The 17,242-nt window shown below is 35.2% G+C and overlaps 1 protein-coding gene across 8 annotated transcripts in view; it reads right to left on the bottom strand.

Moving 5' to 3' along the window:
- AFG1L (AFG1 like ATPase) overlaps positions 1–17,242 on the bottom strand; it is a 198,849-nt gene that overhangs the window by 89,689 nt on the left and 91,918 nt on the right. The window lies entirely within an intron of this gene.

Consider the following 17,242-nt stretch of genomic DNA (forward strand, 5'->3'; position numbering starts at 1 on the left):
TTTTCAGATACTTGTTGGCCATTTGTATATCTTCTTTGGAAAAATGTCTATTCAGTTCTTCTGCCCATTTTTAGAAGTATCCTATTAACAGTGTACTACTCGCCTATTTTTCCCTTCAGATCGGTTAGTATTTGCTTAATATACTTAGTTGCTCCAATACTGCATGCATATGTATTTATGATGGTTATATCTTGGGATGAATTGATCCTTTTATCATTATAATGATTTTCTTTGCCTCTTATTGAAGCTTTTTTATTTAAAGTCTACTTGGATATACGTATAGCTATCCCTACTCTTGGTTTCCACTTGTACTGAATATCTTTTTCAATCCCTTCACCTTGAGCCCATGTGTCCTTAAAGCTCAAGTGAGTCTCACATAGGCAGCATATAGTTTGGTCTTTTTTTTTTTTTTTTTTAATTTTATTTTTAAACTTTACATAATTGTATTAGTTTTGCCAAATATCAAAATGAATCCGCCACAAGTATACATGTGTTCCCCATCCTAAACCCTCCTCCCTCCCCATACCATCCCTGTGGGTCGTCCCAGTGCACCAGCCCCAAGTATCCAGTATCGTGTATCGAACCTGGACTGGCAACTCGTTTCTTACATGATATTTTACATGTTTCAATGTCATTCTCTCAAATCTTCCCACCCTCTCCCTCTCCCACAGAGTCCATAAGCCTGTTCTATACATCAGTGTCTCTTTTGCTGTCTTGTACACCGGGTTATTGTCACCATCTTTCTAAATTCCATATATATGCGTTAGTATACTGTATTTATGTTTTTCCTTCTGGCTTACTTCACTCTGTATAATAGGCTCCAGTTTCATCCACCTCATTAGAACTGATTCAAATGTATTCTTTTTAATGGCTGAGTAATACTCCATTGTGTATATGTACCACAGCTTTCTTATCCATTCATCTGCTGATGGACATCTAGGTTGCTTCCATGTCCTGGCTATTATAAACAGTGCTGCGATGAACATTGGGGTACACGTGTCTCTTTCCCTTCTGGTTTCCTCAGTGTGTATGCCCAGCAGTGGGATTGCTGGATCATAAGGCAGTTCTATTTCCAGTTTTTTAAGGAATCTCCACACTGTTCTCCATAGTGGCTGTACTAGTTTGCATTCCCACCAACAGCTATCCAGCTACCCTATACCTTTTGACTGGAGAGTTAATCTATTTACATTTAGAGTAATTATTGATAGAAGAGGACTTATTACTGCCATCTTGTTAAGTTTTATAGTGCTCTTTTCCCCTCTTTCCTCTCTAGCTGCCTTCCTTTGCAAACAGATGATTTTCCTTAGTGGTATGCTATAACTCCCTTCTCTTTATTGTCTGTGAACCTACTCTAGGTTTTTGTTTTGTGGTTACCATGAGGCTTACATAAAACATATTATGCATACAGCAGTCTATTTTACATTGATAACTTAACTTCAATCACATGCAAAAACTCTACCCTTTTACTATCCATCTTTTGTTTTTGATGTCACAATTCACCTATTTTATATTGTATGTCCATTAACAAATTATTGTTGCTGTAGTTATTTTTAATACTCTTTCCATTTAACCTTTATACTAGAGCTAAATGGCCAACACACCATCTTACAGTATTAGGGTATCCTGAATTTGACTATGTACTTATCTCTACCAGTGTGTTGTTTATTTTCATATGTTTCATGTTACTAACTATTGTCCTTTCGTTTCACTTTGAACAATGCTCTTGTTTGAAGAGCATTTCTTGTCAGGCAGTTCTAGCAGTAATGTACTACCTCAGCTTCTGGTTGCCAGGGACAGTTGCTATCTATACTGTATTTCAAAAGGATAACTCTTGGTTGGCCAGTTTTAATTTCAGCACTTTGAAATAAAACACATCCCACTCTCTCCTGGCCTGTAAGGTTTCCGCTGAAAAACCTACTAATAGCCTTACAGAGGTTCCCCTAATAAGACACAAGTTTCTTTTCTTTTGCAGCTTTTAAGATCCTCTCTGATTTTTGACCGTTTTATTATAAGGTGTCTTGGAGAGGATTCTTTAAGTTGAGATTGTTTGATGACTTAGAAGCTTCATGAATCTGGATATATAAATCTTTCCCCAGAACTGGGAAGTTTCTAGTCATTATTTCTTTAAATAAACTTTCTATTCCATTTCTCTCTCTTCTTCTTCTGGAACCCCAATAATTCACAGATTCTTTTGAAGGTATCTCATAGATTATGTAGTCTTTCTTTTCTTTATTCTCCAACTGAATAATTTTAAAGTTCCTGTCTTCAATCTCACTGATTCTTTTCTTCTCCTTGATCAGCTGTAATACTGAATGTTCTCTATTGCATGTTCTTTCATTTCATTCATTGTATTCTTCAGTTTCACAATTTCTGCTTCTTTTCTATGATTTTTATCTCTTTGTTAAACTTTTCACTTTATGCATTTTTTTCTTGATTTTGTTGAATTATCTTTTGTGTGTGTTTTCTTATAGCTACTGAATTTCCTTAAAACAACTATTTTAAATTCTTTACGGAGTAAATCTCATACCTCCATATCTTTGGGGTCAGTTATTGGATGATTTCTGTGATCCTTTGGTGTCACACTTCCTTGACTTTTTATGTTCCCTGATGTTTTGTGCTGTCTTCACATTTTAAGTAGCAGTCGTCTCCTCTTGGCCTCATTGATGCTCAGTTGTGTCTGACTCTTTGTGACCCCACGGACCATAGATTCCACAGAATTCTCTAGGCCAAAATACTGGAGTGGGTACCCTTTACCTTCTCCAGGGGATCTTCCCAACCCAGGGATCGAACCCAGGTCTCCCGCATTGCAGGCAGATTCTTTACCAGCTGAGCCACAAGGGCCACCCAAGAATACTGGAGTGGGTAGCCTATCCCTTCTCCAGTGGAGCAGTCATCTCCTCTGCTGCTGCTGTTGCTAAGTCGCTTCAGTCGTGTCCAACTCTGTGTGACCCCAGAGACAGCAGCCCACCAGGCTCCCTCATTCCTGGGATTCTCCAGGCAAGAACACTGGAGTGGGTTGCCATTTCCTCCTCCAGTGCATGAAAGTGAAAAGTCAAAGTGAAGTCGCTCAGTCGTGTCCGACTCTTAGCAACCCCATGGACTGCAGCCTACCAGGCTCCTCCATCCATGGGATTTTTCAGGCAAGAGTACTGGAGTGGGGTGCCATCGCCTTCTCCAGTCATCTCCTCCAGTCTTTACTAATTGCTTTAAGGACAGAAATATCTTCATCAGCCCTAGTAGAGATGTCAAGGCTTTCTCAGATCTTCTAAGGCTACTGGGCTTCCCTGATAGCTCAGGTGGTAAAGAATTAGCCTGCAACACAGAAGACCCTGATTCGATTCCTGGGTCAGGAAGATCTGCTGGCGAAGGGACAGGCTACACACTCCAGTATTCTTGGATTTCCCTGTGGCTCAGCTGGTGAAGAATCCACCCGCAATGCAGGAGACCTGGGTTCTATCCCTGGGTTGGGAAGATCCACTGTAGAAGGGAAAGGGTACCCACTCCAGTATTCTGGCCTGGAGAATTCCATAGACTGTATATAGTCCTTGAGGTTGCAAAGAGTCAGAAATGACTGAGCAACTTTCACTTCACTCACTACTTGATGATTCTTGCTCCCTCTTGTGGAAGAATTCTTAAGCTTGTATGCCCTCTGTGGATCCTGTAACACACCAAGCCTAGTGCTGACAGCCTCCCTTCTGTTTTTCCAAAGATAAGACTAAAGCTCAAATTTGTGGTCTCTCCCTGGCCCACATTTTCAGGCTGATTTTCTGAACATGCTCACAAACCATGTGCCAAAGCTCTCTCTCACTAGCACCATTAGGGGCACTCACAGGGCACCAGTCTCAGAGTTGGGGGGTGGGATGAGAGGAGGCACCCCCTAGGCTGGGGGTGACTAGGGCCATGTGAGGGGGATGTGTGGGCAAGGTGTCCCCCATAGCTGGCAGGCAAGCTTCTTAAAGGCGTCCATGAAGCAGTTAGTAGGATCCTCCTTCTTAGAATCCTATCTGCTGCTCTCTCAGCCTCTTCCCATGCTCCAGGCACACAGCTCACATTCAAGATCATCTCTCCTGGCCCCAAGCTGTGCAGCCTGTGGGAGAGTGATGTGGATAAAAAGTCAAAGTATTTCTCTTACCCTCTCCAATGAATGCAAAGTCTTATTTGTTTTTCTTCCAACAGCATGCTGGAACTTCTCCACTAAAAATCTGGACATCCACAAAAGCTCTCCCTTGTCCTTGGGCGACTGTTTAATATAGTGTGTTCAGGGACTCCCAGAACATGGTCAGGATGGCTGGAGCTGGTTCATGGCCACTGTAGGGTCCACAGCAAAGACCGAGGTCTACATATGTGTTTCCTGACAGATGGGTGGGCAGTGTCCTCCAAGGTCCCTTGGTGTATGGTGCTGAATCTCACAAAGTTACTTTTGTCTATGGATGGATGCCAAATTATTGGCAGTTGAGGGGGGAACATGAACACAAGGTCTCTTATTTAGCCTTGGTGCTGATGTCAATTCTCCACATTCCATTTTTAAGAGTGGTTACTCCTGGGGAGGAAAGTAGTAATGAGGTCAGGGTGGAAGATGGGAGAAAATGGGGAGAAAGTAGTGAAGGGGGAGATTTCAATATATATATATATATATATATATATATATACACGCTAAACTGATGTTTGGACTTTTTAACTTAATATATTCACTTATCTTTCATGAAATTGTATAAAAGGAAAGATTTTACAGAATTCCATGTATTGTGCCCAAATAGTGGTGCCTGGAAAAAGCTGATAGCTATCTTACAGATATCACAGCTATTATACATTTCCAGCTTTGTCATAACAAACAGAATTTTAATTAATGTTCCATTGTTCTCCCACTATTTACTTTATCCAAGAAAACCAGAGTTCTCATTCTGGAAGTTAAAAAAAGAAAATCATAGAATGATATACAACAGACTAGAAAAAGTCGATGCCTATACCTCTTGAGAATCCTTTTTATAAGCATGTGAAGTGAAAGTTGTTCAGTCATGTCCAGCTCTTTGCGACACCAAGAACTATGCAGTCCATGGAATTCTCTAGGCCAGAATACTGGAGTGGATCAGATCAGATCAGATCAGTCGCTCAGTCGTGTCTGACTCTTTGCGACCCCATGAATCACAGCACGCCAGGCCTCCCTGTCTATCACCAACTCCCGGAGTTTACTCAGACTCACGTCCATCGAGTCAGTGATGCCATCCAGCCATCTCATCCTCTGTCGTCCCCTTCTCCTCCTGCCCCCAATCCCTCCCAGCATCAGAGTCTTTTCCAATGAGTCAACTCTTCGCATGAGGTAGCCAAAGTACTGGAGTTTCAGCTTTAGCATCATTCCTTCCAAAGAAATCCCAGGGCTGATCTCCTGTAGAATGGACTGGTTGGATCTCCTTGCAGTCCAAGGGATTCTCAAGAGTCTTCTCCAACACCACAGTTCAAAAGCATCGATTCTTCGGCGCTCAGCCTTCTTCACAGTCCAACTCTCACATCCATATATGACCACTGGAAAAACCATAGCCTTGACCAGATGGACCTTTGTTGGCAAAGTAATGTCTCTGCTTTTGAATATGCTATTTAGGTTGGTCATAACTTTCCTTCCAAGGAGTAAGCATCTTTTAATTTCATGGCTGCAGTCACCACCTGCAGTGATTTTGGAGCCTAGAAAAATAAAGTCTGACACTGTTTCCACTGTTTCCCCATCTATTTGCCATGAAGTGATGGGACCGGATGCCATGATCTTCGTTTTCTGAATGTTGAGCTTTAAGCCAACTTTTTCACTCTCCACTTTAACTTTCATCAAGAGGCTTTTGAGTTCCTCTTCACTTTCTGCCATAAGGGTGGTCATCTGCCTATCTGAGGTTATTGATATTTCTCCCGGCAATCTTGATTCCAGCTTGTATTTCTTCCAGTCCAGCGTTTCTCATGATGTACTCTGCATAGAAGTTAAATAAACAGGGTGACAATATACAGCCTTGACGTACTCCTTTTCCTATTTGGAACCAGTCTGTTGTTCCATGTCCAGTGGATAGCCTTTCCCTTTTCCAGGGGATCTTCCCAACCCAGGGATCAAACCCAGGTCTCCTGCATTGCAGGCAGATTCTCTTTACCAGCTGAGCCACAAGCAATGCTTGCTACCAAACGCAAACTGCAGCTCCTATAAGCTTTCATTTTCTCCCACAAAAAGGAACTGTGTAATACATTCCCAGGTGAACAGGAACTTACCACTATATATGTAGTTTTGCAAACTCTATTTTTTCAAATTGAATAAATTTATCCACAATATTTTTCCTTCTCCTAAACAATAATCAGAGGTAAATAACTTTTCTATCTCAAAATATATAACTGCACTATAAATATGCAAAGTCCATAATGCACACAATTCATTCACACTATAATCACAACTTCCAGAATAATAAGAAAAATGAAACCTCAATAATATATTTCTATTTTCAGAGAGTTCATTATGAAGACTTTCAGTAACCAGGGCAGCATTTATAAATATTCTAAACTCTGGTTCTGCTCTTTCTTCATTGTATTTGCTCAACTTTTTGTCACTTCACTGTTCATTGGCACTTTTATTTGAAGATGAAAAGAGGAAGGGAAAGAAGACAAATGCAATCTTTCAGCTTATTCTTATCACTGATAAAAGATCTGAAGAGTAAAGTTTAAGCTATTAGCTAAAACAATATTGAGATATCACTATATTTATCATTGCATATAACCAAAGGTAAAGGATAAAAAGTACCTTATTGATAAAAGCAACTGAAAATATAATTAATTCTACCCAATGACAGTAAGATTATAATATATAAATATAATGAATATATAATGTTAATACACACACACACACACACCGTGCAACATGGTTTGGAAGAAAGAACTCTCAATAAAAAGCAGGAAACCTAGAGTCGGCTCTGCCAGTAGCTGGGTGACCTTACGCATGAGTCAGTTACCTCCACTGCACCACAAGGCGGTAAGATAAACGTTTCTCCTTCAAACTGACACTCTGTACGTACACGCATATATACATGCTTTTATTTACAGGCAAGGCAGGCACTCACTAGCTCATACCAGTATGGCATGACGGGCTGTTCATAGGCCAGCACCTGTTCCGATTGGTCTGTCAATGCTGTACCAGTTGTTAAACAGTGTGAATTATCATCCTATTTACAACCACCCCCAAATTACAAAATGTCTAACATGTATATCCCTGTGTTTGCAGTCTGCCTTCCACACATAGTGAGGATATTCCAAAGTTAAATAGGCCCTCCTTAACCTCCAGTTAAAATTTAAGAGCACAATTCCTTTCCAACTCCCTTTCTCCTCTTTCAAAAAGAGTTTCTGTACATTTTCTGTTCTGTATTTCTCATCTCTCACTACTCATAACTTATTTAGTTCCATGCCAGGTAACTTCCCACATACACTGAAACTATTTTTAGCTTCCCTCCTCTGCTTTCACCTTCTCCCTTCTAAACCTTGTGCAGTTTTCTCAAGAAAGCCTCTGCTTCATTCCAATTAGAGCACGATAGTATCATATCATAAGCATGATTATTAAACTAAGAATGATGGTAGTGATACATCCAAATAGAGAAATTAAAAGGCCAAACACACAAAACAAAAAACAAAACACAAAGAAAGCAAAAAAAAATTTTTTTAATTTTAAAGGCAAAACAAAGCTCCAGTTTCATCGACCTTCTGAAATTTGTAGACACTTAAAAGGAGTCCATTCAAAATTCACATAAATTTCCATGTCATTCACTCATCCCCCCAAATTACCAGCAGTATAGAAGGTAGAAAACTTATTTAGAATTTGTGCTTTATTTTAATACACTGTTGTTTTATATAACTGTTAACACTGTAATCTCCCAACATACATTTAATCATTCTTCACTCATTTTGTACTGTAGCATGATATTTTTCCTATAATTATTTATTGGTGTTTCTAATTCTAAATTGACTAGAATTTGATTTCCTTGATGGCAAGATTCATCTCAGGACAATATTCCTCACTGCAACAGTGACTAAGCATTATTAAGTGCATGTCAAAATCTAAATATTGTTATCTTCTATTTTATCTTACAAAGGTGTAATATTTGAGCTTCTTGGGCAATCACACTTCTGTAGACTAGCTAGCTTAGGACTTGAAACTTGCCCAAAGTCAATAACAGAGCCAGGTTCACAACAGACAGCCTTCTCAGTCCATTGTTTTTTCTGTTATATCATGGAAACCATGTAAATATGTGACATGACTACATGGTTTCTTCTACTTTCAGTTTTAAGAGTTTTAATAATTTAAGTTATTTTAGACATTATGCCAGAGTTTATTCAGTTGATGAGCTATATCTTTATAATCTATGAAACCCAGCAATTATTATTCATTCACTATTGGCTGAGGAATACACTAAAAGGACTTCCACATGTCTTTAGAAACAAATTACAAAATTTACATTTAATAACCACAAAAACAAATTGAACACTAACCACAGATATTAAGGGTACATTCTAATTACACATTAAGAAGTCTTTTCTATTAAGTCTAATTTAAGTGCCAATCTACATTTTGTTCTTACTAATTTTATGTGCTTGTCTGTATATTCATTGTCTCAATAACCTACATATACTATTTAACACCAACTTAAAAATGGGAGGTATAGATCAGTTACTACAATCAGTAGTAAATAAATATATAAAGTATTTTGGACCAAGCACCCCTGAAAGACTATAATTTTGAGAAAGAAGCTAAATTTATTATAGCAGAAAAAGATTTCTTGGATATCTTGAAGGCTTAAAAACTTGGCCAAACTATTGTTCAATATGCACACAGTTTGCGTCTTCATGCTCAGATGTTGTTGAAACAGCAGACTTAAAAGAAATAATGTCAATGAATCCTACCAAGCACTATACATGACCTCTGGGGTAATTAGCAATCATTCAAAAGCAACAAGACTAAAATGTTCTATTCTTTATTACTGTCAGCTCTTATCTTGATCAGCATTTTAATAAAGATGGTTCGTTTCTAAGACAGTTTCATGAATCAGTCATAATTACATTCTGACATGCAGTGAATAGTAAAGCAAAACTAAATATCACTTCATCAACCTTTCTAACCTTTATGCAAGTATTAACTGTAAATAATTTTTACACAATCCTACAACAGAAAATCTGCATATTTCTTAGCTTTGTACATACTTTACCCCAAATGAATTTCCTGTGACCTATACCTGAAAAACACAATCAGCCATAATTATCCAGTTTTGTAAGATGTTCAGGTGTTGCCTTTCAGAGTTCAAATCAACTTCAAGTATAAAAGGCTACTTTATTCTACAAATGGCACAATATGCAAAACGGGTTAAGTAGCCAAAGCATCTCAGAGCATTGTGGCTTGAAAGAAGTCTATCCAGAATCAAAATGTCAGAACAAAAATACACTAAAGCAAAGCAGTACTTATAAAAATAGATTCATAGATTACACATTAAGAAATGGATCACTGACAACTACTGCAGAAAATCTTTTAAATAAAATATGCTAAAAGAAGGATATTAATTAGAAGGAAATCTGAACACTGAAGTATCTGAAGGGCAAATTTTTAAAAAATACAATTCCAAAAGAGCTGATGGAACAGGGTAAAAATTAATCAGAAATATAAACTTAGAGATACTATTCTGATATTGAAGATAATATGTAAAGTGTTTTAGCCACTCCCACTAATTTCTCTTTTTGCTGAGGACTAATTTTTTAAAATATTTTAGATAGTCAAAAGTAATATAATTCAACTACCTGAATAAATTGTTATTACATTTTAGATGATTTACTGTCTCAGGTCTTAGAAAATTTGAAAATAAATGCAATGCTTTCTCAAGGATATTTCTTGTGTTTCCAGTAGTAGATATAGAATACCCATACAGAACCAGATTCCCAAACCTGGATTTCCAATAAGTACCTCAAGTTAAGTAAAGTTTATGGTAAATCTACTGAGTGATATTTTTAAACCAAACTGATTTCCATTTAAAAACTTAACTACAGTGAAATAGAAACATAGTTATCATTTTACTTTGTGTAATTTCAATTTGAAAAGTAAATTCTTTTGAAAGTCAATCTAAAATCACTATATGTTTTCTCATGCATATTATAAAGCAGCCTCACTAAAATGTTACCAATATGAGGCAAAAAGTAATATAAGCATCTTTTATACATGGAATTAAAAACAAAAAAAAATAAGTCTTTAATGTGATAATTTTTGTTTGACTCTTCTATTAAGTTTTCTTGAACATTATTCCTTTATCTTATTGGAGGCACAAGCAAAGCAGAGAAAAGAAGTTTTGATTCAAGAAAACAGATTTCCCAGAAAGGAAAAAAAAAAATGTGATTAAGATTTAAACAAAAGCTAAAGATGGCTTCCTCTGAGCACTGATGAGGTCTGCTGCTACCTCATTACTAGCAACCGAAAACTTGTGATGCATTTTGTTTCAAGAGAATCCAAAAGTCCTAGCTATAAAGCAGACAGGGGAGTGCGAATCCATTCACTCTTTCTGTATCACCACCATTATGTAAGCAGTATAAAACACTGCCTTTATGCTGCCAAGCCACAATGACTCTTCCTACATCAAAGGATTTTCACCACTAGGGTTTTTTCTTCAAAATTTATTCAAGCTAAGGGCAGAGAGACAACAATTCATACACGCTAATTACGTCTAATTATCTATTCCCTTTTCTGACCAGCTCCGGCCAGTGTTATTTGCTATCTGGATTTCTCACAACCTCCCTTTGCCCTGTCCATCCAGCCCAACAGTGAAGGCTTTGAAGAAAACAGTCATGGCTTTTTAGAGTTTTCTCAATATAGAGTTCAAGCAAATTAAATAATTATTCTGTTAGTTTTGACACATTTATGCGTTAAATATGAGGACCTCTTGGTTAATTTGGCAAATTCCTCACATCTCTTCATGGCTGGAATCATAGTAACACCCTCTCTTACAGGAGCTTCTCCTCAGGCTTTCTTTTCATGATCTAAATGAAATGTTTATTGGATTAAAGTTCTTCTCTGCAGACCTCCATGGTGGCCTATGACAAAGAGCTTAAAAGTTCTATTAATTGGCTTGAGTTTTCAGGGAGGGGAAAGGGAGAATTTTATTTCACATTACATCACTAGCCAAGAAAATTGCCACATGTAATTAAACTAATTTGTCTCATGAGTCAAAGAAACAACTAATTCATATTTAAGACACACTTCCCTTAAACCATTTTCGTCATCAAAGAATTGATTTCTTGTAATTTAACCAAAAATAACTATTTATTATTCTAAGAGAAGAGAATTCAGGACCTAAACAGTACGTGTTTTACATATAAGCAATACCTTGCTATATTCCAGTTTGATATAAATATGTAGTTATATATATTTTATACATAATTATACAGATACAAATATATATTTAAATATTTCATGGGAAATCATTATTCTCATTTTATATAAGATATTTATGGGAAATAATATTTTAAAAGGCATACACCCCAAGTTACATTTACATAGGTAGGCTCAGACTAATAGAAGGTATACATTCTGGTATGAAGATGGACAAGAATTACATTTTAAGTCCTTTAACAACAATTTTTATTCTAGATACTTCTTAATTTCATGGACACAGCACAAAACACTACTACATATAAAGCTTAGTGCTTGTACTGAAGCCAATTTTTAAAAAATATTTTTCCTCAAATATATATAAAATAGGTTTATAAAAATATCTCAGGTAATTTAAGTACTTTATTTGCCTCAAACTTGGCAATTATAGGAATATTTTACAAGTCAAACAGTAATTTTTATATCTTAAAATATTAAATACTAAAATTCAAATGAATACTTCAGTGATTTGTAGGGGAAAGCCAAAACTCTTTTCACTTTTGGAGTTCAGTTTACTACTTTTGTTCTGTTTTTTGTTTCTTTCAATCTTAAGTATTAAAAAGCCAACTCATAAGTAAAGACATTATCACACTAACAAAGGGTTAATCCTTGCTAGGCTGACTCAGGTGACAACACAGTAGAGGTCAGCGGGGCTGACACTGACCTCAAAGGCTGATTCTGATTATTTAGCCCTGTGAAAGCTCCAGTATTGAAAGTGGTAATGAACAAACTGACAAATCAATTTCACCAATGAAATGAAAATTGTGGCAGGAAAAAAACGCAAACATACACTTAGCAAGTCTATAAATCCTAATGCAGGTGGCTGAACAAAGGCTGAACACTGAAGCACTTTATATAAGGGTTATACACAATTTTGCTAGTTTATAACTAGAGATCACACCATGGTAATAGCCTCAAAGAGTTCACAGTAGGTATAAAATCCCTCAGGAAAAATTCCTCAGGAAACAAAAACACAAACGCTAGTACCTAGCTAAATTTATTTTAAGTTTTAAATAAAGGATGCATAACAGCTTAGAAACATTAACAACCAAGTAGAAGAAATGAAGTCATTGCTTGAACATTAAACAAATATTATAAAAATCATAATAATAACAAAACTATTACTACCTTAGATTACAAAGTATTTTTATGTACTGCATATTTCAACTCAACAAATGTTAAACTAAAGCAGATTATGATGCTTTCCAAAGGGGCAAGTCTTCATCAGGAAAGGGAAAATTCACATTTATAAATGTTAATGTTAGTATCTTGTTTTTTTCTAATTTCTTCATCTGACACTCATCAAAGAGAGAATTATACTGTCGAATCCCTTGTTGGTTATTTTTGATCAACTTACAGTTATCATTTCAATAATCTATTAATCATCTAACTCTCTTAATTTTAAACAGAAATAAAAAACTTAAGAAATAGTTTTCTAAAATGTTACTATCAATGAGAGTTAAAGTGCTATATTATTGACAATAGAATCTATTACCGTGTGGCAAAAACACTACATTTTTATATTGCATAAGAATATTTCCCAAGGGGAATTATTTTAGATTTGTCCATACTGTTAAATGAAATAAGAAAATCATAAAAAGAAAGTTAATGAAATTCACACGGAGTTTTTTTTAACTCTAAAAATTATGATAGCATTTATCTCTTTCAGGGCTCATTACAGAATTTATCAAACAAAATGGTTGATGTGGGTGTAAGTGATGGAGTGAACAGAGAGATTTTTTTTAACCGAAACAGAAAACATCCTCCAAAATATGAGAGTGCAAGATTTGACCAAATGGGAAGAGCAGTGTTTGCCAGGCAATTCATTTATCAAGGAGGCCAATAATAGTCTAGATGAAATTAACCCAAGAAACTTTCTTAGGACCAAAATATCAATTGGTCCCCTTTTTCTTTTAACTTCAGTAGTTTCAAATAATGCATGCAACGCAGTGAGATTATGTTCAAATTAAGACATTATTCTTTTTAAATGTATACAACAGAAGACATTCTAACAAAGCTGATATTTCTCAGGTTACCAAATTATTTGAAGCTGATGCTGGCCCACTCTCTTGTCTTTAGTTCATCAAGCATTCTCCCTTCAGTCAACCATTTATCCAGCAAGTTCTCAATATGTCACCTTCTCCAAGACCTATTAATGAATCTATGCTGACACGTTTTCCGCCACATAGAGCAAGTTTATAGAAAACAAGTGCTATTTAGTGTGTTATTTTTAACAGTTGTTTGTCTCTCTGTCCTTTGTATATTGCATAGATTAGGGGTAAGAAATTCTTTAAAAAGCCAGAGAGTAAACATTTCAGGCTTTAAAGACCATACTTCTCTGCCACAATTACACAACTCTGCAATGACAGTGGGAAAACAGAAATAGACAACATATAAAGAAACGCGCATTAAGCTTTTCAATAAAACTTTATTTACCAAAACAGGCACAAGTGAGATTTGACCACTGTCTGTAGTTTATTAACCCCTGGTACAGATTATCAGTCTACTCTAAAATACTGCAGTGCAGAGACTGAGACAGATGTATTTAATTTTATAAACTGGTGCTATGTAGATAACGACAAATGCTTTCACAACTGTATCTGTTCACATACTTCAAAAGAATTACCTAGGTTTTATTAAAATCAAGACAGAGATTCTTCACGAATAAATCATCAAAATCAGAATATTAAGTGATATGAAGTTTCAAGTAGGCACAATAATCATAATATTAACCATCTTTTTATATAAATAAGGAAATGTTAACTGCCAAAATGTTTTTTTCTTTATACTTACATACAAAACATACTCTGCTTTTATTTTGGGTGAAGGGAATCTGAGTTTTAAATAAAATCCCAAACCTCAGGTAAACAGAAGAACAGTAGTTACTATTATATGAAAATTCAATGAGCTAGGTACTAAGCACAACATTTTTAATCTATATAATTCTCATGCTTTTCCCATGTGCTTTTTCCTCTAAGTTGAATGCCCTTTCCTGCTTTGTCTGGTAACTAATTTTTCATAACCTGCTCTTTGGAAATACTCCTGACATGTGCCATGTCCTCTACTCAAACTGCTAGTGTGGGCTGAGGTCTCTTTTTTTATACTCTGCATTCTGTAGTTAGCTTAATTACAGAAGTTCACACATGAAATGAAAAAAAAAAAAAAAACTTTATTGTCTGATTGTAGACAATACCGAAGACACTATTTAATCAAATTCAGTGACCACCACCAATATATTCTTACCATAATATCTCCATTAATAATTTATTAATTTTGACTGGGCAAAATCTTAGTTTGTTCAGGAAGCTTCATGAGGATTGCAATTTTTGAATTACCATATATCCAAAAATACACATTTTGGGCTTGGATTTTCATAACAGTGCAATTGACAAGAGGGTACATCTATTCTTTTTCAATTTAGTAAAAACTATTCTACACTATTCCAGAACCAACTTTAGGTGAAAAAGTCTCAGTCCAGCTTGATTTTTTTCCCCATTGGTTCTTCTTCTATATGACTGTAGCATTCTCTATCCTTTAAGTTTAGTTTTACACCAGAAAAGCACATTATTCTTCTATTTTATCTTTATGTTTTCTTTTTTAGAAATACAAACTATGTGAATATTTGATCTGTTGTCTAGTTTTCATACTAACACCTTCGCTGTAATAGTTTTTAGTTTCTGACTATTTTGGCTTCATTTTGTGTGATTTCTTTTCATAAGTCTGATCTCTTTATCACTGGTTTTATTTCCAGTAGTGTTGATTCACTGACTTACTTTTATTAAGATGCTTTTCACTTTTTAATGGGTCTGCCTTCAGTCTTTTCTTAGCTCTGCCAGCCTATTTTTCATCTAATCTTACAGTTTTTCATCTCTGGTTTCTTATTTCATTGGTACCATAACTTTAGTTTCTTTTAAAATATAGCAAAGTTTTAACTGGAAAAAATCTGCCATTTCCTGGGATAATTCTTCTAAAGCAAGTTTTCATGTGTTCTTACTTGTTTAGTTCATGCCTACCTCTCCCCCATCTACTCCTGATACTTCCTTCTTATTGCTGCCATTTCATTTTTTCAATAGTCTCTACATGGAACCCATGTTCAGTTCATTTTACCTTCTGCTGATTTCTCAGTTTTGAATATGGGTAGTCTTATTCAGGTCTGCTGATTTTCTAGGAAGGGTGGGTAAAAATTTACTTACACTAAAAAGTTTTTATTATAAAAATAATTCAATATCATTCCAGAAATCTCTGAAAGGTCTAAAACAGATAATTTTAATCATCTATAATCTTATCATTCAGAAAAAAGTTCTGTTTACATTTAGGGATATTTATTTTCAGTATTTTCTATGTATATATATTATTCCCAAGAAGAGTAATAGATATACTTACGTTGTATTTTTCCACTCATATTATCCTTGAGCATTATTCTACATTATCACACAATTTTTGAAAATGTCATTCTAAATAACTATACTATTTCCCCTCATGTGACTATACTATAATTTACTTAACAAATCCTCTAAACATGGGAGAGAAAGACATTCCCATCACTGCTTTCTTTTTCCTTTGTTTTTATAGTTATTCCATTTATATTTTTGTATCTATGGAAAAATACGGCTGGGTTTCCAAATAACAAAAAGAAAAAAAAATTAAGGGTAGGAAAGGGAAGGAATTAAATTCAACCTGGCCAATTTTGTTGCCTATTAGCAATGATATATTAAAATATCACAAAAACTAAGGTTTGGGGTTTAAAAAAATGTATAGCTACAAAGATGTCTGAGAACCTTTTGTCACATTCTGTGAGCCTTCCCTTTATACTTTGTGTGTTTTATGCTACATGAAGAAACTATTTTTAGCATCTATTTTTCTTAGCTTCCCTGTTTATATTTTGGTATCTACGTACACCACATCACTTTAGATTCCCAGGTGGAGAAAATACTGCAAATCTACCTTCTCCTCAAATGTAAAATAAGAATATAAAGGGGAAAAAATTATTAACAGCATAAATCTTCAAAAAGTACTTTTTCCTACATCTATAAATATCTCAGAGAAATTAAAATCCTCTGGGAGCCTAAAACTGGTCAAGGAAACAGATGTTTGGATAGCACAGGGAATAAAGTTTGGCACTAACAATAGCTCCCACTGAAGTATATTTCAAAAAGATTGTCTGACTACATCTTCAGAATATTTGAAAATAAATGTTTTTACTCCTCCTTCTTGGTAAGAATTTTTGAGTTTTATGTCTTTAAAAAAAAATACAGTTCTATCCTTTCTTTGGATATGCTTTTATGGATGGTGAAAAATGTACCTGAGAATTACAGGAATTATATTTGGGCATATGTGCTTCTTTCTGATACTTATCACATTCTGCTTGTTAGAGGTATTTGGGTACATAGTATATACCCAACTAGATTATAAATGACTTGCAAGAAACACAACTTACTTATTACATATTATCCATTATACCTAATGTAGTACTTTGCACGTAGTAGGTTCCCAATAAATATTGGTAGAATCATTATTAAATAATTACATTAAAAATTATTAAAATTAACAGTGAAAAAAGTGGCTACTTTATTCTTAATCATATTGTAATGAAGACTATTTTAAACTCTATGCAGTGGTGATATACACAAATATTTAAACGATGTGCCTCAACTTGACATAATTTCATGATAACTTGATGGCAATCACATTTAAATATATTAGAATATTTTTGTAATAATGCTACTCTAAAATAGAAACTTTAATAGCTGGGGAAACATGTTAATGGCCATTAACCGGAAGGAAACAAGGAACATTAAATATTTTTTCAGAAACCAATGTATAAGTTCA

This window comes from Bos grunniens, chromosome 9 (assembly GCF_055505025.1).
Source record: "Bos grunniens cultivar Pamir isolate PY7600 chromosome 9, Bosgru_T2T1.0, whole genome shotgun sequence".
Lineage (NCBI taxonomy): Eukaryota > Metazoa > Chordata > Mammalia > Artiodactyla > Bovidae > Bos > Bos grunniens.